The 21,954-nt window shown below is 48.5% G+C and overlaps 1 protein-coding gene across 6 annotated transcripts in view; it reads left to right on the top strand.

Annotated features, from left to right (window-relative positions):
- Positions 1–21,954, top strand: part of ZBTB7C (zinc finger and BTB domain containing 7C) — a 383,514-nt gene that overhangs the window by 208,268 nt on the left and 153,292 nt on the right. For all 6 annotated transcript variants that reach the window (XM_070361653.1, XM_070361656.1, XM_070361657.1 and 3 more), the window contains one exon: positions 17,021–17,079. The gene's annotated coding sequence lies outside the window, so the exon portion shown is untranslated. The remainder of the gene's footprint in view (positions 1–17,020; positions 17,080–21,954) is intronic.

The raw sequence follows: 21,954 nt of genomic DNA, 5'->3' as shown, positions 1-21,954 counted from the left end.
CCAGGTTCCGTACTCAAGTTGAGCAGGTGAGGGAGCAACTTAAATGGGAGTGGGAGCTGAGGACTGTTGACAAGAGTGGGTGGAACTCACTAGAAGCTCCTGGCACTGCAGTCAGAGCAAGTGTGAGCAGAGGACAGGGGTCTATGGACCCTGAATTGGGCAGTGCGCTAGGAACTGGCTGCCCTGGCGGGGTGGGCAGGGCAGCCGTGTGTGCTCAGGGCTCTGGAGGGGAGTGCAGGCTGCAGTGTGTGAGGCAGGATGCTGTCTGGTTCTGGGAGCGGAAATGCCACCTAGAGCAGCCCGGAAGGAGACTTCTGGTTAAACACGATGCCTTGGCCACATCTATTTATCTCAGCCCCCTTTCTAATCATCCCTCCACCCATGGCAATAAAGAAAATGACAGAGCCTGATGCCCCAAGGACAGTGAGAGCAGGAGAGGAGCAGAGAGCAGGTGAAGATGTCAGCAAAGATGTGGAAGCGAAAAGTCTATGGATGGACAGTTGCTCACTGAGCAGAGAGATGAAACCCAAGGGTGGGTAGTGAGAAGAAATCTCGAGAAGCAGTCATCCCACCCCCTGCCAACCCTCAAGCAGAGCAGAAATGGGAGTCACATACTTCTGAAGGTAAGATGAGGAATGGCTTTGAAAACTTGGGAACTGGTTGAAAATTTGCATGAAGAATCCTTACACCCAGAGCCCCTCCTGTAAACTTCCCCTCTCTGCTTTGGCCAAAGACTAGACGTTTCTTTTCAAAAAAATATGGTTCAGTGAAGTTCTGGACCCTGAGACACTGTGTGCAGCTGAGAGCAAGTTTGCACACTAGACTCAAAATGAGAGCATTTGTTTAAAGATTACATCGCAAGTGGTGAGACTTCCAGCTCCTCTATACTCTCTGCCCCAAGAATACTGGTAGCCCAGTGTCTGGCCCCCAAGCAGAGTGATTGCAGGGTTCCTGTGCAAGTAAACTGATTGGCCCAAAAGGAAAAAAATTGTACATATTTGGTATGTGTGAATAGGTATGTACATGTGCATATGTATGTGTGTTTACGTATGTGTGTGTGTGTAGATACATATGTGTACTTGAGTGCATATACACTCATGCATATGTGTGTATATATGTGTGTATGTGTGTATATGTATGTTTGTGTGCATATACATACCTACACATACAAATATATGTTTGTGTGTATGTATCTGCATGTTTCTGTGTCTATGTTTGTGTATATTTCCCCAAAGATATAAACAGATTTCTACCTAATCACCCATAGAGAAATCACTGACTTTTTAGTGTCTTGCTCTTAACTATTAATGCTGGTCAAGGATTACCTGGCATTTGTGAAAAAGAAGTCTATAACATGTGAGATCAAGAGAGAGGGAAATAAACAAACTGGAGGGGACAGAAAAAGGAGCTGAAGGGATGAAAGCCAAGTCTAGGGGCAGAAGAAAACTTCAATAAAACTATACTTCATGTCCTCAGAGAGATAAGAGGAGATAATGCATCCATAAAATGAGAATGGGGGTTGTAAAAAAGGAACATTCAAAGAATAAGGGCGGACTCTAAGAAGTTAAACATATAACAGCAGAAATTTAAAAATCAGTGGAAGGTTTGAAAGTGAGTTGAGGGACTTTCTTAGAAAGTAGGAAAAGAAGACAACAATGTAGGAAGTTGGAAAAAAATAATTAGGAGATTTAGAAGCTCGGTCCAGGAGGATCAGCAGTAAGGGTTCCAAAAATAGAGAGCACAGACACTCGAGGGGATGGAGGTTATTGGAGAAGCTATGTGAGAAAGTCCGCAGGACTGAAGGACACGGGCTTCCGGGCTACATGGAGGGTGCAGTGGGTGCAGAGAACCACCAGGTGACCTGTCCTGGTGGAGCCCCAGAGTGTTAAGGACAAAGTGAGGCTTTATACAGCTTTCAGAGAGGAAGAAAGTAGATTGCATACAAACAGGACAGAACTCAGCTTTCCAACGGTGTCTCTGGCAACTGGAAGACATGGGGACAATGCCTCCAGTCTTCCAAGGGCGGGTGGTTTCCACCTTTCTGTTCACAGCCAAACAGACTATCAAGAGGGAGAGGGAATAAAGTTGGTTCGAATAGGCATGGTCTCAGAGGGCGTACCTTCTACACACCTGTAAAAATGAAGCAAGCGAGTACATCAAAATGAAAATGGTGACAGCAGACAATGTAATGGGTCCCCAAAGATGACTGCATCCTAATGCCCAGAACCTGTGAAAATGTGAGATTCCATAGCAAAAGGGGAATTAAGTTTGCAGAGGGAATGAAGATTGCTAACAGCTGACCCTGAGATGGGGTGATGATCCTGGGTTATCCCTCTGGGTCCAATGTAATCACAAGGGTCCTTAGAAGCAAGCGAAGGAGGCAGAGGAGCGGATGAGAGTCATGACGTCTGGGGAGGACTCTCCCAAGGTCGCTTGGCTAGGAGATGGAGGAAGGAGCTCTTAGCCAAGGACTGTGGGTTCCTCTGGAAGCTGGAAACACAGACAGCCTCTCGAAGCTCTTCTCCCCCAGAGCCTTCAAAAGGAAGGCTGCCAACATCTTGATCTAGTCCAGCGAGACCCATTTCAGACTTCTGACCTGCAGAACTGTAAGGCAATACATCTGTGTTGTTTGAAGCCACTTCGTTTTCAGTAACGTGTTACAGCAGCAATGGACACTAATACAGTGTGGGATTCAGGAAGCAAGGAGTAAGAAATCCCAGGTGACAGCTGTGCAGAAGGCTCAGGTCCAGACTGGACTTGGAGCATGGAGAACTCTGGATGGGATCATGCCTGGAAAAAAACAAAAAGGAACGGACAGACTGCACTGAACTGTTTGGAGAGGGATTTGAACAGTTCTATGTGTGTGCAAATAAGGATTGTATGCTCAGTCGTGTCTGACTCTTTGAGACCCCATGGACTGTAGCCCGCCAGATTCCTTGGTCCATGGAGTTCTCTGAATACTGGAGTGGGTTGCCATTTCCTTTTCCAGGGGATCTTCTCGACCCAGGGATCAAACCCACCATCTCCTGCACTTCTGCCTTGGCAAACAGATTATTTACCACTGAGCCACCTGGGAAGCCTGTAAATAAATGTTAGGTGCATACAAAGCCATTTTTAATACTAGAGAAAATGTTACGGAAGAAAGGAACATCACGTGGCTTATCGGTGAGCAGCGGCTACTCAGTCACCATAGTGTGAACACCGACAATTGCTTTAACCAAGATGGTGGCATCACTCTGTTGGGAGAATGGAGAGGATAGAAATGTGGGTTTAGAGGAAGTGGGGTTGGGGGCATAGGAAACCTCATCTTCCTCTCTGGGGCACTAATAGATAATATCTAAAAATGGAAGTTCTGTAAGTGGTTATATGTAGTGTGTGCTCTGAACTGAACTGTGGCCCTCCAGAATTCAAATATTATATCCCTAACCCAGTGTGTCTATATTTGGAGTAAGGAAGTAACTAAGGTTAAGTGAGGTTATAGGGTGGAGCCCTGATTAGCATCCTGATAAGAAGAGACCCCAGGGTACTCACTCTTGACTGTGTGAAGACACGGTGAGAGGTGGTCGTCTGCAAGCCAGGAAGCAGGCTCTCCCAGAAACCAGACTGGTTGGCACTTAGACCCTGGACTTCCTAGCCTCCAGGACTATGGGAAATACATCTGTATTGTTTAAACCACCCAGGTCTATGGTGTTCTGTGGCATGTTTTGAAAGTCGTAGCTGACTAATGCAGCATGTTATTTAGAAATATGTCACCAAAGACCATAGATCAGTGATCGGTGATGTGCGCTCAGTCATGTCTGACTCTGCGACCCCACGGACTGTTGTCCTCCAGGCTCCTCTGTCCATGGAATTTTCGAGGCAAGGATACTGGAATGGGTTGACAGTTCCTACTCCAGAAAAGACCATAAGAAATAGCTAAATAATTGAGAGTGATTATCTCTGGGAACTGGAAATCAGTGTGTAGCCAGGAGTGCTGTTTTTCATTGTTGGGTTTTATTACTTTTACTTTTTCAAGTCTTGTATATGTGTTAAAATTTTAAAGTAAAACAACAACAACAAAAATGGAATTTATTGGCTTAGGTAAATATAAAGTTCAAAAACAGAGTGATCTTTAGGAATAGCTTGATGAGATCTCCAGCTCCATTTTTCTGTAGCTCAGTGCTGTCCTCTGAACTCTTTTATAGTAGCAAAACACTTGCAGTAGCTCCAGCCCTTACACGTACCTTCAATATCTCTGATAATGGCGCTTCTCCCCAAGAGCTCCCCAAGAAACATGTCCTGCATCTTATGTGATAGAATTTGTTCCAATCACTATAGCCAGGGAGCTGAACTGAGCTGCTTGGCTTAAGCCAACCATAACCCACCTCAGAAATACATTGGCTATGAGGTGCAAGTGGTAATCTGGGAGGAAATTGGTGTTCTTCTGCCAAGAGGAAGGATGAAAGGATGATGGGTGGCTCAGAGTAGCAAGTGTCCAGTACAAATGTGTTCCTCTGGAGAATATCTCTTTATGAGATGTAGGTCCCTCCTAATTCTTTTGTATGGTTGGTTGGTTGATTTGATGGCATTTAACTTAAGTTAAAAGTTAACTTTTGCTCTGTGTGACTCATGAAATAGGGAAGGCTGGACATAGAGAAAATGACTTGATAAGAGAGGTTAAAGGGGGCATCCCACACCATATAAGTGATGTGGCAGCATGAAAAAATGAAAGGCAGAGGTGAGTCCAAAGCCCCATTCTTAGGGGAAGTGTGTTCTACTGTGACTCAGTTGGACATGATCAAAAATTTCAGCCTGGAGTGATTGAAGGACAACCCCTGAACAGTTCCCAGACTTCATCTCTCTTCCCAGCCAGCCTACCACAGATGCCGGAAATTGCGTCATTAGAAACTCATCTCTGTGTAAGAAGTTCCCATGACCGTTGGGAGGGGGTACATTTGGCTATTGCCTGTTGCTAAAGCAGAAGGCCTTAGTTTGCCAAATCCTTCCTGGACAGCTGCAGCGGGAGGAGATTTGGGGTGTGGGAGGGGAAGAGGGGAGAAGTATCTGGAGGCGGGGGGCCCACTCAGCACAGGTGTGGAGGTGGGAGAAAGAGAACCAGGTGAGGACTAAGATGCCGTGGGGGCTGGGGGACAGCACCAGGTCCTTAGTCCCCAGAGCGCTAACCTTAACCTGAGTCCTGATAAGGGGAGCACTAGACACTCTCTACGACTTGGTTAGCCAGCTTGCCAAACTCATCAGCTCACTCCATCCCTCTGACTGATGTCCACAGCTGGAGGAACACTTGGGGCAGGAAGGCGGCTGTCCAACACTTGGGGCAGGAAGGCGGCTGTCCAAAATGTCCACCGTGTCTGCTCCCACCAGCTGAGCTGAATGCTTTCCTAGAGGCAGCTGGCTTACTTCCCAAACCTGTTTATGCCAGTGGAACTTGCTATTGTAATTATGCAATTTAATTAAGTATTATACAAACCAATTAAATCTCATTGCAAAAAAAAATTGTTTCAAGGAAACAATTGGTTGAAAATTTGGAAAGACTCAAAAAAAAAAAAAACCAGTTCATTTTATTTAATAAAAAAATGCTGTTGAGTTAGATGTGGATGAAACAACTAGGAAAGGTTGGGGAAATATTCACGAAATTGAGGGAGACTTTTGCATTCAGATTATTTTGCAAGTGTATTTAGCTTCTCATTCCATTTAAGAAAACCATACTTAGAAATAAGTGTGGTTTATGCCAGAAAGACAGTCAGAACAATTACATCCAGGAGATGAGAAGGTAAAGAAACATCTTGGCTTTATATCCAAAGTTCAGTGAGTGAATATACAAACATGTAAGATGCTAAAATGTTTCAGCTCACTGACTAATCATCTCAGCTAAGAGGGCTTCCTGCATAGCTTATTTGTGGTGGGCTTCATCTCCTGGACACTCACTCCCACTCTTCTGACTCAGAGGCTGGTATGCAGGGCGAGATCACACTTATCAGCCGCAGATGCTTAGTTGGCCGGGTTTCCCAAAACTGGCAGAATTGGGAGAAGCCAAAGAGAAGCAGGAAAAAAAAAACAAAAAAACTGAGGATGGCTTCAACCTGGATCAGCCCCTCTGCTGCCCCCCAGCTGTCACCCAGCGGCCTGAGCAGTAGGTCCAGCCTACACTGCACTCTCCCCAAACTACGCACCCCACACCCCACCCTGAGAGAACAGGGAGCAGGGTGACTCCATATGTGAGACTCAAGCTCAGAGGCAGCTGCCATTTGGGTTCTTTATCTGCCCTCATGGCTGCAACTCTGGCCTCTCCACACACACCTCCTTCTCCAGCCACATCTGCTCACTCACTGCCTTGGTTATGCTTGACCACTCCTACCTATGCCTGTTTGCTAAGAGTCTCTCTTTCTAGACTGCCCTTTGCCCTGACTCTTCATATCTTCCCCTTCCTTCAGCTTCTGCTTACTGTCTGCTGCCTCCAGGAAGCCCTCCTTGATTACCCGCTGAGCTTACTGCATGTACCACCCTCCTGCACTTAGTCTTGACTGCTTTCTCATCTTTCCAAGATGCGGGGTGATTTTAGGTGCCGAGGAGAGGTTCTCACCCAGGTTCAACCCAACACCTCTCCTGAGCTATAAAATTGGAGTTCTTCTTGAGACCCTTTCTGGATTTTATTTCAGACACTCCTGCACAGTCACCACCCTGCAGGACTGCACAAATTTCAGCACTAAAGCCCCCACAATGGACATAGAGATTCAGGAATATTTGTCCTGAAAAGTTGATGTGGGAGAACCACGGACTTCCGACGGGCTGTAGGACACTGGGTTCCGTCCCTGGGTCCCCAGTTCTCAAGGGAAAGTTGTAGTTCCGTTTGACTCAGTTCCTGCAAAAACCTTTAAATCAGAGACTTCCTGTAAGCAAGGCACTGGGGTGGGGGCAGGGAGGAGGCAGGATGGGCGGGGCCGGAGATGAATGACATATGATGGCGCCTCCCCTCAGAGCGCGTGAGCAGGTGGGGAAGATGCCCACGTGCCTGAGGAGCTGGGACGGTGATGCACAAAATCCCGAGGGACGTGTGGTGTCCCGTCAGACTTCTTACAGGGGGTGAGAGCTGAGGGGACCTGCGGGGAAATCGGAGGGTGGGCCTTCCAGGTGGGCGGGTGGCCAGGACGGTTCTCATACTCCACACAGATGCAAGTAGTGCTTCCGGCGGCCCTGGTACGCCCGGGGGCCTCTGTCGGGATCGCTTCTGACGCCTCGTGGGAGGGGAAGCTGGGTGGTTGAGGAGACATCTTTTTCTAAGTCGGGCGGTGGGAGTTCCAGGGAAGAGTTCTGACTGAGCTTTCCCAGGCCCCAGAGGTTGGTTGACATGCTGGAGGGACACGTCATGGTTGGCCTGGGACAGCCGCTTTATGCCTACTGTCCCCCGGTGACTATTAACAGCGTCCCCTTTCATTCTCAAAGTGCCCTTGTTTGGCTAATAAAACGGCGTGTCCATGCCGGGGAAGTGATGCGGTCCCGGGGGAGCAGGGGCCGCAGGAGACAGCTCCGGAGGCGCCTTCTCCAGGTGCTCCTTCTGCTGTGGGCGTCGCCCAGCCCCTGTCCAGACACCCGCTGCACCACCCGCACTGCCTGGACCCTGCTGGCCACCGTGCCTGCAGGTACGGTGTCAGCTGCAGGTCTGTCTTTCGCATCATTGGGGTGCAGAGTAAACAGTGGAGTTTGAAAATAAAAAGTCAAGTAAATCCTTTCCCGGGGAATCAGTTTTTTTCTTCCATCTGAAAGGGGGCTGAAAGCATCTTTTTCTCTAAGAGAAAGCGTGCTAGTTGCTCAGTTGTGTCTGATTCTTTGCGACCCCATGGGCTGTAGCCCACCAGGCTCCTCTGTCCGTGGAATTCTCCAGGCAAGAATACTGCAGTGGGTTGCCATTCCCTTCTCCAGGGGTTCTTCCCAAGCCAGGGATCCAACTCAGGCGTCCTGCATTGCAGGCGGATTCTTTACCGCCCGAACCACCAGAGAAAGCCTAGTATTAGTTACTCCTATCACAGTGGACACCAGGTGAGATAGAACTTCTGGAAAGTAGGTTTAGATACAGGGGGGAGCATGAGTGATAGGGTGCAGGGCACCAGGACAAGGGCAAGACCCACACAGGCGGGAAAAGCCCCCAACGGGAAGCCCGTGGTCACGAAGACAGAGCACGTCCGCTTCCCGGTTCCGCCGCGTGGAGCCCCGAACGCCGCCTTTGCCAGCCTGATGTCCGTCCCCGCGGGGGCTGACGAGGCAGCCTTGCTCCCAGGGCCCTCCGGTTCCCCTCCCCACACGCGTGCCCACACCAGCCTCGAAGTCCCAGCCCCACTAGGCAGCAGAACCAGGCCGACAGGCAGAGTGGGCAGCCCACGCGGCCCCAGACCCCATCAGCCAATGAAGGCAGGCACATAGAACCTTCTTATTAAACCCAGGAGACTCCCTTCCGCCCCTCAGCCCCTGTGGGAATTCTGCTGCGCTGAGATGCCTTCTTCAGGAGCCCTGCAGACGTGAAGGCTTTGTCATGCTTTCTTCCTTATGTTATGGAAAGAAAACATTTTTCCCCAGATTTAAACCATTGTTCACTATTACAGCGTCGAATATTCTCTTATCATTCCCCTGCATCCACTCAGGTTCCACTGAGCTTTCACCATCCTGCCTCACCAGCCAGAGAGCATTGGGAAGGACCCCCTCAGTGGGCGCCCTCCTCCTTCTTACCCTGGCAGTGTGGGCAGGGACCCCTGGGGGTAGGGGCCTGGATAACCTTTCCCTGTTCCTCAGGCAAGGATCTGCTGGCAGCGCTGGCTCAGATTTGCCCAAGCCCAGGAACACTTGCCTGAGGCCAGACAAAAAAGAAGACGTGTGTGATTGAGCAGTCGGACTGGGGCTGGGCAGCCTGACCAGAGAGATTGGACCTCTGTTCCTTGGACAGGCTCTCTTGCTTCCCTATCCCAGGCCCCAGGCCCCAGCTTTGGCTTCAGCTCTCTGGGTTCAGCCCTTTCTCCTCCTCAGGCTGTTTTAAGGTTCTAGGCCAAGGTCGCAGAAGTTCAGACTTCCAAGGGAGCCATCACCCACCAAAGCAATGACTGAGAGGATTTGGTTGCCTTGGAAGACACTGTTCTCCAGTGACACACGCATACTTTCCCGTCCCCATCCCCCCACCTCTCTCTCTCTCAATTAGAGCAGACCAACCTGGACTGGTGCCCTGCGGGCTGGACCTCAGCTCATGGGTTTCCCCGAGATGCCCACATGTTGAACCCCGGAGCCAAGGGCCATGCTACTGCCCTGCAGGCTGCTTGGCAATGACCACACACACACACACACACATACACACACTTTGCAGCACTTCCAGGGAAAAGCAGGGCAATGTCCCTTTGTTGAGTGGGCTCTCAACGCCAAGCAACATCGCATGTGCAAGGGTGTCTGGGGGAAGCCCCTCTGAATGTGCTCCCAGGGTTGGGAAAGTGGCCTCTGGACCAAACGCAAGGTCTCCCCTAAGGTGTGGGGGGTGCTGCTGTTTATTCTGTTCAGCAAATACTCAGGAGTTTGCTGGAGGAAAGGGAGGCTTACCATCAGATTCTTTCCTTTCGTGGGGAAATAAAGAGGCATGCAAGTAATCACTGTTGAATTCAAGGAATGTTTATTGAGCACCTACTGTATCGGCTGTTGTGGGTGGAGGAACAGTAAAGGTTGGGTGGAGTCTGGCTGTGGGCATAGGCTGGGTCTCTGTTTGACTCCCTTCTGGAAGGCAGTGGTGGTGAGCCTGGCACAGAGCATGTGCTCAGGAAGAGTGAGTTAAGGCTCAGTCACTGCCTGGCGGGCAGAATTGTCCCGGTTGCTGGGGTCCGCGCCTCTGTTTGCCTCACCAGCTGGGCGGGGCAGGGGGTCCTGCTGGCCTGCCCCCTTGGCTTTCCCAAACAGTCTCTAGCACTTCGGACAGGCGTGGTTGTACTTCCGGTTGAAAGGACCGTGTTGGTCTCTGGAGCTTCCTCCAAGACCCCAGCGTGGCACCTGGTGGCCCAGTGGGGCCCAGTGATGGAGGTGGGTACTAATTGGCCCTGAGTATTGTGTTTTTGGGTTGGTTGTTTTTTTAACTAATAGACTATTTTTTTAGAACAGTTTTAGGTTTATAGAAAAACTGAGCAGAAAGTACAAAGTTCCTACATACCCTCTTTCTTCCCCTCCCTCCAAGTTTCCCCTACTATTAATATCTTGCATTAATGTGGTACATTTGTGATAATTGGTGAACCAATACTGATACATTATTATATTTATTAGTTTATTGAAGTATATTGTGTTTGCTTCAGGTATGCAGCAAAGTGATTCAGTTATACATACATGTATGTATATATGTATGTATATTTTTTATTATTTTCCATTATAGTTTATTAAAAGATACTGAATATAGTTCCCTTGCTATATAGTAATTCCTTGTTGTTTGTCTATTTTATATACAATACTGTGCATCTGTCAATCTATTGGTATATCATTATTTACTAAAGTCCATAGTTTACACTAGAGTTCACTTTTTGTGTTGTACAGTTTTACGGGTTTTGACAAATGTATAAACCCGTGTGTCTACCGTTACAAGGTCACACAGAATGGTTTCGCTTCCCTGAAAACCCCCTGTGATTCACCTGTTCATCTGGACTCTCTGCCCTCTGGCAACCACTGATCTTTTTCTTATCTCCATAGTTTTGCCTTTTCCAGAAGGTCATATAGTTGGAATCATATAGTATGTAGCCCGTTCAGATTGGCTTCTTTCACTTAGTAATATACATGTAAGACTCCTTGATGTCTTTATGACTTGATAACGCATTTCTTTTTAGCACTGAGTAATATTCCATTGCATGGATGTACCACAGTTTATTTCTCCATTCGCCCACTAAAGGACATCTTGATGGCCTCCACTTTTGGCAATTATGAATAAAGCTGCCATAAACGTCTGTGTGCAGGTTTTTGTGTGGACCTAAGTTTTCAGCTCCCTCGGGTGAATACTTAAGTATGTGCTTGCCGGATCCTATGGACAGAGCATGTCTGGTTCTGTAAGGACTAGACAAACAGGAGATGGACTGTCTGTGCCATTTTATGACCTCAGCGTGGTTAATTTTAATATTAGCAGAAAAAGCAAACTATAACCAACATAACACAGCCTCCAAAGGATCCTGGGAAGAGAAGCCCCTGCCTCTCTGTCACCATAGACTTCAGCTGACCCACGCTAGCGACAGCTCATCACCCCAGGCGTCTTCTCACCAGCCCAGTAGCACTTCCCATGGGAGCGCAGTCAGCACTCATCCATGTGCTGGGCTCGAGCTAGGAGCTAGCACTTAGCAGAGAGCACACAGTCTGCATTCCCCCATGGGGCTGATCTCCCAGGGAAAAGCTGGTCTCACCGTCCTCACCAGAGAACACAGATGCCGCACCTGGTGCCAAGTGTGTCCCACTAGCTCGTTTCATCTCTGTTTCAGCCCCAGGAGGTAGGAGGTCAGTGCCATTATTCTGCCCATTTTGCTGGTGAAAATCTAAAGCAGAGAGAGGTTAAGTCACTTGTCCAAGGTCACATAGCTGGTCAATGGCAGGGTCAGTCTGGCTCTAAACCCCAGAGCATTATGGCCTCCTGGGAGCTGCAAGGCCCTGCAGCAGAGACTAATGACCTCCCTGTCCCCTGAGGGCACCTCTCACAGCCTGTATCCCTCCCCGTGAGGTAGAGTCAGTCGCTTCAAAGTCATTCCTGGAGGGGGTTGTGGCGGTGGGGATAGTGTTCGTGGTGGGAGGAGACTGTAGTCTACCTGCTGGCATCCAGCGTCAGACAGGCTCCTCCCAGCCCTGCGTGCTTGCTGAGGCTGCTATGGGGCGCAGGGTACACAGGACGCACGGGAACCCTCCCACCACCCACTAGGTGTGTGCAGGCCCCAGACTGGGAGTCTGGGACCCATGTTCTGCTTCTGGTCTTGTCCTTGGTGTGACCTGGGGTGAGGCATTTGCCTTCTCTGGACTCAGGTATCCTGGTTGTAAAGTGAGGGATTTATAGGGTTGCTCTAGCATGGACATTTGATGCTTTTCAAAAAGCCATTAGAGACCCTGAGAAGAACAACACCCAATTTTCTGTCACATGTTGATTGTAAGTGCTGTGGCAGTTCTTAGAAGAGAAAGGTTAGTGCTGATTTAAAAAAAGAAAGAAGGAAAAAGATTTCATGAATTTGCGTCAGCTCTCAAGGCAGCATCTCTACAAAGGTGCTATCGAGAACAATGGTGTTTATCCATGAGCAGAAAGGTCACAAGGGGCCAACGTCACGCCTACAGCAGGCTCTGACCTGTCTCCAGTCTGGGGCCTCCTCCTCTCAGGTGTCCAGGCCCAAATATGGCCTGACCCACAGGCACTGTTTCCTTCTGGGCCTAGACTTTCACAGTCCCCAAAGCATGCAGTGCTCTGTCTGGTCCCTTCTGGTTGACATCATGCAGGTGAGATTTCATACTGAAACTCGCAGACCTTGAGGGAACACCTGGAAAAGGCTCTGAGTTCTAGGGCTTGGTTTGAGCAAGGATGCTTGTGAGCTGGATTCTTCTGAGAAGGTCACTCGGCTTCTCTGTGCTTCCCTCTTCCTGACTGTATAGTGTCCTGGAGGGAGTTTGCAAGCAGGGACCACACCTTCTCTTGTGTGCATCCCCACAGGTAGCAAAGACCCTGGAATACTGCCATTGCTCAGTAAACGGTTAACTCTATCCCACCTGCCAGACAGGTACGTGGGAAAACACTTCTTTAAATTATAAAGCATCACACAAGTGTTAGCTAATATTAATTAATATTGGAGTTTGTCACTCAGTCATGTCCAACTCATTACGACCCTGTGGATGGTAGCCCACCAGGCTCCTCTCTATGAGATTTCCCAGCAAAGAATTGGAGTGAATTGCCATTCCCTTCTCCAAGGAATGTTCCCGAACCAGGATCAACCCTGGTCTCTAATGTTGGTCCAAGCGTTAGGCTGTTAGTCTCATAGTTCTGAGTCACATTTAGTCTTCCTATTGCTACTGAAAGCCAGGAGCAATCAGAGAAGAGGGCCTAGATGTTTGTGGCCACAGATTTGCAGACATGTATGAGCCTCCCACCTTCAGTGTCTGTATGCTTGGGGAGGAGAGAAGAGGGGATGAGAGTGAAGAAAGGGAGGGAGGTTAGACTGCACAGCCTGGTCAAGGGCCAACTGTTTCTACACATGACAGCAGGCTGGAGCCAGACCCCTCGGCACCTTGACCTCTGGTTCCGAGTCTCCTCGGGGAGAGCCAGGCGTGCACTCCCTGCAGAGGTCTGCCCTTGACAGACAGCGCCGACTGGTCATGGAGCCAAGGGCTGAGGAGACGGAGCCTGGGTGATGATGTCCTTTGGCCCATTTCCAGCCCTTCCTGGAGATACAAGGAAACAAGTCATTAGTATGGAGTGTTCCTTAATGAGAGCAAGGCAGCCAGATTGTTGGGTTTGAGATCCCCCAGGTCAGGGTCCAGGAAGGCACTTGAAATCATTAAGGACCTTTTGCTGGCTGAGGGGCCATGAACTTGAACCTTATTTCTCCAGAGGTGAAAGCATGCCCAACATTTGGGAGGATGGATGGGGTGAGGGATGGGTAACTATTAGCTTGGAAAGTTGATAGCTTCACATTCTCACTGCAGACCATAATTGTGGGAAGGGACCTTCGTGATCACTTCCTTAAGTAGCAAAGAAGACCAAGGCTCAGAAAGGGAACGAGGCTTGTCGGGAGCTCTCATCAGACTCTTCTTATCTCACAAGCCTGGATTTTTTTTAGGTCTTTATTGAATTGAATTTGTTACAGTACTGTTTCTGTTTTCTGTTTGGTTTTCTGGCCACTGTTGAACCCACACCCCTGCATTGGAAGGCAAAGTCTTAACCACTGGACTGCCAGGGAAGTCCTAAGCCTGGATGTTTTCTCCCTTTTTTTTCCCTCGTAACATTATTTTTTGAGGCTTAAAGCACGTTCCAAGAAAAAAAAAATCTGGATACAGAAAAAAAAAAAGTATCCATGCTATTTATTCACTCTCACTCACAGAAGCTGTTAGCTCTAATGACCTTTCCAAATTAATAAAATCTGTAAATGTTCAATTGTTTATTGCACACATTGAGTTACACCTCAAAATGGCTGGAGGGACCCACTCGCCTGCCTGGAGTTTCTAGCTCGAGGGTTCTGCAGCCAGCAGATATGCTCTGCACCCCAGGCAGGGAGCTGTGCCTGGATTCCCTGTGAAAGGAGGCACAGCCCGTTTTCCCTCCCAGAGCTTTGAGGGAACAGCACGCGGTGTGCTCAGAGCCTGTGGCAGACAAAAAAATGTTAGTGATGATCCCGGTCCAAAGGTCCTTCCAGAGAATTTAGGGGAGAGACAAACCCTTCAGACATGAATATAGAATCATTCCCAAACAAATGCTCGAGGGTGGCTTTGTGACGTTTGCAGAACGTAGATCCACTAGAAAGGGTCGGATTTGGTTTGGTGGAGGCCACAGGAAACGGCTTTCTGGGCAGGCAGCATGGGCGAGAAGGAGCCCATGTGCCTGGGGGAGGAAGCCAGTCCCGGGTGTGGGGGATGGGCCCGGCTGGGTGGAAGGGGTCCCCACTCTGGGCGGTGATGGGGTTCGGACTCCATGAGGTAGGCACAAGGAGATCCTGTTTGTTATGCTTAGACACCTGCATCCATGATGATGCTGCATGAACACCATGTTTGCAAGCCCAGAGTGACACAGCCCAGTTTGTCCTTGAGTGAGAAAAGCTGTGTTACCACAGGAGGATTTTTTTTTAAATTGTGGTAAAATATGCATAACATTCGGGGAAGGCAATGGCACCCCACTCCAGTACTCTTGCCTGGAAAATCCCATGGACAGAGGAGTCTGGTGGGCTGCAGTCCATGGGGTCGAGAAGAGTCAGACATGACTGAGAAACTTCCCTTTCACTTTTCACTTTCATGCACTGGAGAAGGAAATGACAACCCACTCCAGTGTTCTTGCCTGGAGAATCCCAGGGACGGCGGAGCCTGGTGGGCTGCTGTCTATGGGGTCTCACAGAGTCGGACACGACTGAAGTGACTTAGCAGCAGCAGCATACATAACATTTACCATATTAACCGTCTTTAAGTGTATAGGTTAGTGGCATTGTTTATTCGCATTGTTGTGCAATTATTGCTACCATACATCTCTAGAATGTATGGTTTCATCTTCATCTTCCCCAAATTAAACACTAACTCACCATTCCCCTCTCTCCCCAACTCCTGGTAACCTCTGTATTCTACTTTCTGTCTCTATGAATTTGACTGCCCTGTGATTGAAGTGTGAAAGTCAGCTCAGTCGTGTCTGACTCTTTGCGACCCCATGGACTGTAGCCTGCCAGGCTCCTCTGTCCATGGAATTCTCCAGGCAAGGATACTAGAGTGGGTAGCTGTTCCCTTCTTTAGGGGATCTTCCCAACTCAGGGGTCGAACCCAGGTCTCCCACATTGCAGGCAGATTCTTTACCATCTGAGCCACCAGGGAAGCCCGGATACCCATATGAGTAGAATCATACACATTTGTCCTTGTCTTATTTTCATTTACCATAACGTCCTCTAGTTCATCCATGTTGAAGGATATATCAGAATTCCCTTCCTTATTAAGTCTGAGTAACATTCTGTCATACATGTGAACTGCATTTTGTTCACCCATTCGTCCAATGGACTCTTGGGTTTCTCCCGTCTCCTGCCTATTGTGAGTGATGCTGCTATGAACGTGGGTGTGCGGCTATCTGTTTAAGTCCCTTGCAGGATGATTTTGAGCTTTTAAAAACAAGTGCTTCGGGTTTTCAAATCATCAGGGGGGATCAGCTGACCCTCACTGCTATCACTCCATAAGGAACAGATTGTCAGCTTGCAGTTTCCCACGCGTGAAGACTCTTCTGCCTTGAGCAGAGCTCTTCATTGAGCTCTGCCAGGGACACAGATTGCAGGCTGGACTCTGCGTGCACACGGCCCTTCCCCACACCACACTAAGCGGCTTCCGTCTGCGTGCTAGCCAGTGTCAAGGCCTCTTTGCCTTCACTTCTTATCCTGAAATGCATCAGTCATGTTGAATTTGTCCCTCACTGAGGTAGCAGATGCTCTGCACTCTTGCTTGGTAAGTTCTTTCTCCTACCTTCTCAAATGTATTTAGCCACGATTGTAAAAGCCACGGGAAATCACACAGGCACAATGCTCCCTTCTGGTCCTATGTCCTCCCCACCTTCTCCAAAAATCTCTCCGATCATTGCCGAAGAACTAAAAGACATCCTGTCTTGAGGCATCACTCCCGCTGGCCATTAATTGCCTCTACAGATCCCAAACTCACCTAAAGCGCATTAAAGTGATGACATGCTCAGGCAGAGAGGCAGGAGGATGCACAGTTCAGGTTGGCGTTGTCATTAACTCAAGTCTTTGGTGTCAACTCCCTCCCGCACCGAACGTCCTGCCTGGCCCTACAGTCAACCTCCGAAATGCATTTTCTGGCCTTTGTTGGTTTGTGTCAGCTCTTGAACATTATTTAAATGTAGTTTGGGGCCCATGCATGCAATTACCATTGTGTTATTATTCAGAACCAGATTGTTAAGATTCAGGCAGCTGTACAAGGAGATGCCCTGTGCTGTGAGGTCCAATTTAGGAGGGCCTTCCGAGCTGGCGCACAGGGTTGCTAGGCAACCCCATGCTACAGAAGAGGAGGCCTCACTCCGAGTGGGAAGAAGCCCAGCGCCTTCAGGGAATTGGAGGCAGTGGTCAATCTGAGACTGGCATGGCGCCGGGGAGGGGGAGGGAGGCGACGTGGGCCGAACCCACGGCCGGAGGAGGGGGGATCTTGCCAGGGGCGCCCACCCAACTAGCACGCGGTGTTCCTGGGAGGGGAGAGTACTGCTGGGAGTGAGAACGCAGAGAAGGTGCAGAAGCCAGAGGTCGGCCAGGAAACTGCTGAAGGATACCCAGAGCAGATGCTAATATGCTTCTCCATCCCTTTCTTCTCTTTGCAGGAAATGAGCAGGTTTGCACAGAAACTGCTGGCCTGAAATTTAAGAAGACGTGGTCGCTTGTGAGTCTGAATTTTGCTTTCTTCGGTCTGTGGTTTGACAGTGTTCCTGGGAAGTGGGTGGGTTTCCCAGTTTGGGGAAGGGAACGTGACCTGGATGAAGTCAGGCTTTTGGTTCTTCTGGAAGGTGCCTCTGTCTGGGTGGGACTGGACCCAGGGATGGAAGGCTATGAAGGCTCATGGTCTGAGCCTTGGCTCTGCCCTCTGAGTGGAGGGTGCCCACTGGCTCATGATAGAGAGCAGCTCCCTTGGGGTCGATTGGTGTGTGAGGAAAGCCGGACTCCTTTGGTATGAGGATGACGTGTTTTTTTTTTTTATTTTAATTTTTTGCCCTGGGGCCACGAACAGTTTGCACAATTCCAAGTTTGCTGCTAGGGTGATCTTATTTAGAACAGTAAATTCTCATACAGGCCCTTTAGCAGTGTGTTAAACTGAGAGCAATCATATGACGCAGTCCATTACTCAATCTGGGAGTATTGTTAATTCGCCAGATGCCTGGTACTATCTGGTGGCCCTGAGAAATACAAGAGAGGCTGCAGGTTCAGGCTCTGTTTTGGAGGAACGGTCAGTCCAATGTGGGAAGAGAAGACATCTGCCCATGAAACCATGAAAGAACTTTATGAAAGGGTACGCATCCTGCTCTGGCCCGTGTGGCCCAAGCAGAAATGCTGGTGATGGGAGTGGTTAGGGAAGGTGTCCTGGGTAAAGGGAGAGCTGAGCTGGGCTGATGGAGGAGGAAGGCTGTTCCGGGGAGAAAGGAACAAGGATGAGGCCCCAGGATGGGAACACCCAATGGCCTACGTGGAGGATGTCGTAGACATGGGTCTAATGGGGAGGGGAGGAAATGCTGGTGACACTGGGCAGGACCAGATAGTATAGGGCTTGACATGCCTTCATGAATGGTTCGCAAAGAATCAGGATAGCAAGTATCCCTGATCTATGTAAGTAAAATTAGGTTTCTGCCAGTTTATGACTCATTACGTGGAAAAGAATATATGGGTTTTTCAACAAGTTGGAAGTTGTATTCAAGATCAACACAGACACTGGGTAGATTACAGGAAATTCACATGGGGGATACTCCTTGCATCTCAGTGAGAGAGAGATTCCACCTTCTTCAGACAACTGCAGCTGGGGGTCATGAGACTGTGATGGGGACCCACCCTAAGCTTTGGGTGGACTTTCACCAGGACAGTGTTCCCCGTGTCCACTTGCTTTTCCCTGGAGTTGCTTCTCATGCAGGGAGCTCCAGGTACTATGCCCAGGGTGAGGAGCAGCTGGGGTATATTTATGTAACAAAGGTTAATTTAATGATTTGTTCCAAGCAAGCAGAGGATCCTTGCTTGTTCTGAATGTCAAGAACAACCAGGATTTATGTGGCGTTGCCCGTTCACAGCACACTGGACAGTCCTGCCTCATCTGAGCCCCACAAAGGCTGTCAGGTAGTGCCGTTTTGCAGATGAGGAAATCGAGGCTCCAGGAGCTTCAGTATTTCATTGAGATTGCTGAGCAGGTAGAGCCTGTGTTCATGCTGACTTTCCACTGCGCACTGCTGCACGTCTGATTACGGAGCAGGCCTTCTGGGTCCTGCCTCCTGCCCGTTCGTCCTGGGAAAGAAGAGAGCTGTGCAGTCTCACCAGGTCGGGCTGTGGGAACTCTGTTCCGAATGGTCACTGTTTTGCTGTGCTGCCTTTCATGGAATGTATGGTATCAGACTGGTGATTTTGACTGGGCAGGAAACTGGTTATGGTTCTTCCCTCAAAGAGGAAGGCTCACGTGTGTGTCTACCACCAGGGGCCAGCCTCTGGAAAGATACAGGAAGGCAGCATCTGACTGACTTAGGTTGGGTTCTCTAGAAGCAGAGCCTGAGACAAGGATTCAGGCACATGTGATGTAGCAAAAGAGAGCGTTAGGGAAAGCTTGTAAGGGAGGGAGGGAAGCAGGGTCAGGAAGGAGGAGTTAAGCAAAGGTATGTCAGAGCAAGTCTCTTTTTGATTGGGTGCCCAGCGGGAAAAAATGGGTTTGAGTGGGGCATTGGTCACATTTACTACCCTGCCATGAGCATCAGTGCTGTGAAGATAGCCAAATGTAATTTTCACCTGACCTGGCAGTAATTTTCATTGCATTTTAAGAGTATCAGTATTAAAATAGAAATCAATGGTGTCAAAGTCTGTCTTCACTGAAATAACTATGTGCTTTTTTAAACTATAATTTTATTCTTAATAGGTAATACAGTTCCATGGCCCTAAATGCAAAAGTATCAAAAAGTATGCTGTGAAAAATCTCCTTCCCACCTCTGTCCCAAGCAGCCTGGCTCTTCCTCTGCTGACAACCAATATTATCTAGATTTGGGGTTACTCTCCGATGACAGTCTATACACACTAACAGTGGTGCAGTTTAGATTTCAAAGTTTTGGTCAGTCCGATTGCAGTTATAGTAAGACACCACCCACTTGATCCTTAAGAATCAGCAGAACTGGGTCTGTTCCAGAATCGGTTGAGCTGAGGTGTACCTTTTATTTGGAGAGAGAGCATTTCATCAAGTCAGTTCTCAGTGAGATGTTCAGAAGACATAAAGCCTTTATAAATATTTCCAAACTCCTTAGAGTTACTATATAAACAATTGATATAAGAATTGAAAATTGTTATTTCCTCATTAAAGCAAATCACCTATAAAGAGCTTGAGATGCTGTGTTACAGCCCTTGAAATTCCCAAATATTTTAAATAATATAAACGTTCACGAAACTCACTCATTCAAATCGCTGCATGTGTCACCTAATGTTATTTGCATATCACTTGATGACTTACTGAAATGTGTATTGTTTCCAAAGTCTGTTTAGGTCTACTGCAGTGTCAGCACCTTGTGAGTTCTCACTGTGGTTTCCTTTTATGAATTGACTTTACGATTAATATGTAATCTGGAGATACTTTCCTCAACATAGGAGCGGGTCAGTGATGGCATAGGCTCCATTGTTGGTGAGCTCCCTGCTGGAGGAGGTGTTGAAAGAGCAGCTGGGTCATCTGTCAGCAAAGTCACAAAGGAAGTCTATCCTCTGTGACAGGCAGGTTTAGAAGACTTTTAAGTTGCTCTCATAGCTGAGTCTGGTCTCTGTGACTTTATTATCCTTATTTCCTTAGAGGCCACTTACCTTGTGTGAAATGCAGGCTATCAGGCTCACTGCACACTTACCTTCTGAATTTTTGTTCCACAGGCTCTATGCCTATAAATGTCCACATGGAACTTACTTTGTGATCTCACAGGCCTGGCATGTATGTTTTCCTCTTTCTTGCTCTTTGTCATGTTTACACTCTCTCTTGGATCACAAGAAAATCCACTAACTTGTATCTGACCTGTTCAAGCCCCAAGACAGGTTTTGGTGACACCCCCTCAAGGCAATGGAAAAAAAAAAAATCTCATTTCCGTCCAAGAAATAGAACCGTTATCTTGATTGAAATAATATCTTTCCTCAACCTGAAACCAGATAAAGCATCACATTGGTGGAGTTTCCTTATCACTGCACAGAGTTAGCACGACCCAGAATAATGGCCTGTCAGCAACTGCTGGGGATGGGGGGTGGTGTTCTGTGAGGCAGGGGCCACAGCTCCTGGACTGATGTGGGTTACGTGATGTCTGGTGTAAAGTAATTCCATTAATGACAATTATTATTATAGTAACAGAGAAGGTACTGTGGTGCCTAGAACTGGGAAAGCAATAAATGCAACTGCTGCTATGATTATGGTGGTGGTGTTTCATTAGGTAACATCTAACACATATAGCTTCCCTGGTAGCTCAGATGATAAAGAGTCTGCCTGCAATGCAGGACACTTGGGTTCAATCCCTGGGTTGGGAAGACGCCCTGGAGAAGGAAATGGCAACCCACTCCAGTATTCTTGCCTGGAAAATCCCATGGATGGAGAAGCCTGGCGGGCTTGGCAGGCTACAGTCCACGGGGGTCGCAAAGAGTCAGACATGACTGAGCGACTAACACTTTCACTTTCACTAACGCATATGGGCAATGGTAGGAGCGACTGAAAGCTGTAGATGACTTAGGATGTAGACTTTGGGGATATGACTGCTCTAGAATCCTATGTTCACTGACCTGAGAGTCCCAGGACTGCAATCAGAGTAAGGGGGTGACTGGATCTTAGTTTGGGGTGAACAAGCAGAGGTCAGCAAACCAACGTCTTTAGGAAGCAAAATGGAAGAGCTGTGGAAAAGGAGGCAGGGTGTCTGGGTTCCAGCCCAGACCCACCACTTGTCGCCGTGCAGCTGGGGCTTCGGGGATCTGGGCTGCCTACCGCTCCAACAGGGTTACGTGTAGGTGTCAGGAGAAGAAGGCAAGGCGATGTGTGTGCGAAGTCCAGGGCACTACCTGCTCTCAGTGTCCCTGGTCCCCATCCACTGAGAGGTGCAGCTCTGCTATCTCCCCGGCATTTTTGAGGGCTTATTCTGTGACAGATGTATTCTAACATTTTTCATGTATTAACTCACTTAACCCTCCCAATACTCTTATACATTAGAGACTGCCTTTTACAGGTGAGGAGAAGCAGAGAGGTTCAATAACTTGCCCAGGGCCACACAGTCAGTCAGTGACGGAACAGGGATTTAAAGCCAAGCAGTCTGGTTGGAGCTCTTGAAAACTTAAAATCGGATTAAATAATACAGTTCAAACCTGTATTGGGGCTTTTACCAAACCTTAAACAACTAGAATCTTGTGATAGGGAGAAATAATAATAACAGTGCTGATGATGACATCTTCATGATATCCCAGGAGGCATAGAGGTGGTTCTTGTGGCAGAAGTGGGACACAGTGGAATTCTAGCCATGGTTCCTGATCTTGGGCACCCGGTAGCTCACATCCTCTTCTGGCTTGGGATCCA

Source organism: Bos mutus, chromosome 24, assembly GCF_027580195.1.
Source record: "Bos mutus isolate GX-2022 chromosome 24, NWIPB_WYAK_1.1, whole genome shotgun sequence".
In the NCBI taxonomy this organism is placed as follows: domain Eukaryota; kingdom Metazoa; phylum Chordata; class Mammalia; order Artiodactyla; family Bovidae; genus Bos; species Bos mutus.
The sequence above is the reverse complement of the archived record's forward strand: the minus strand, read 5'-3'. Positions and strand labels throughout refer to the sequence as shown.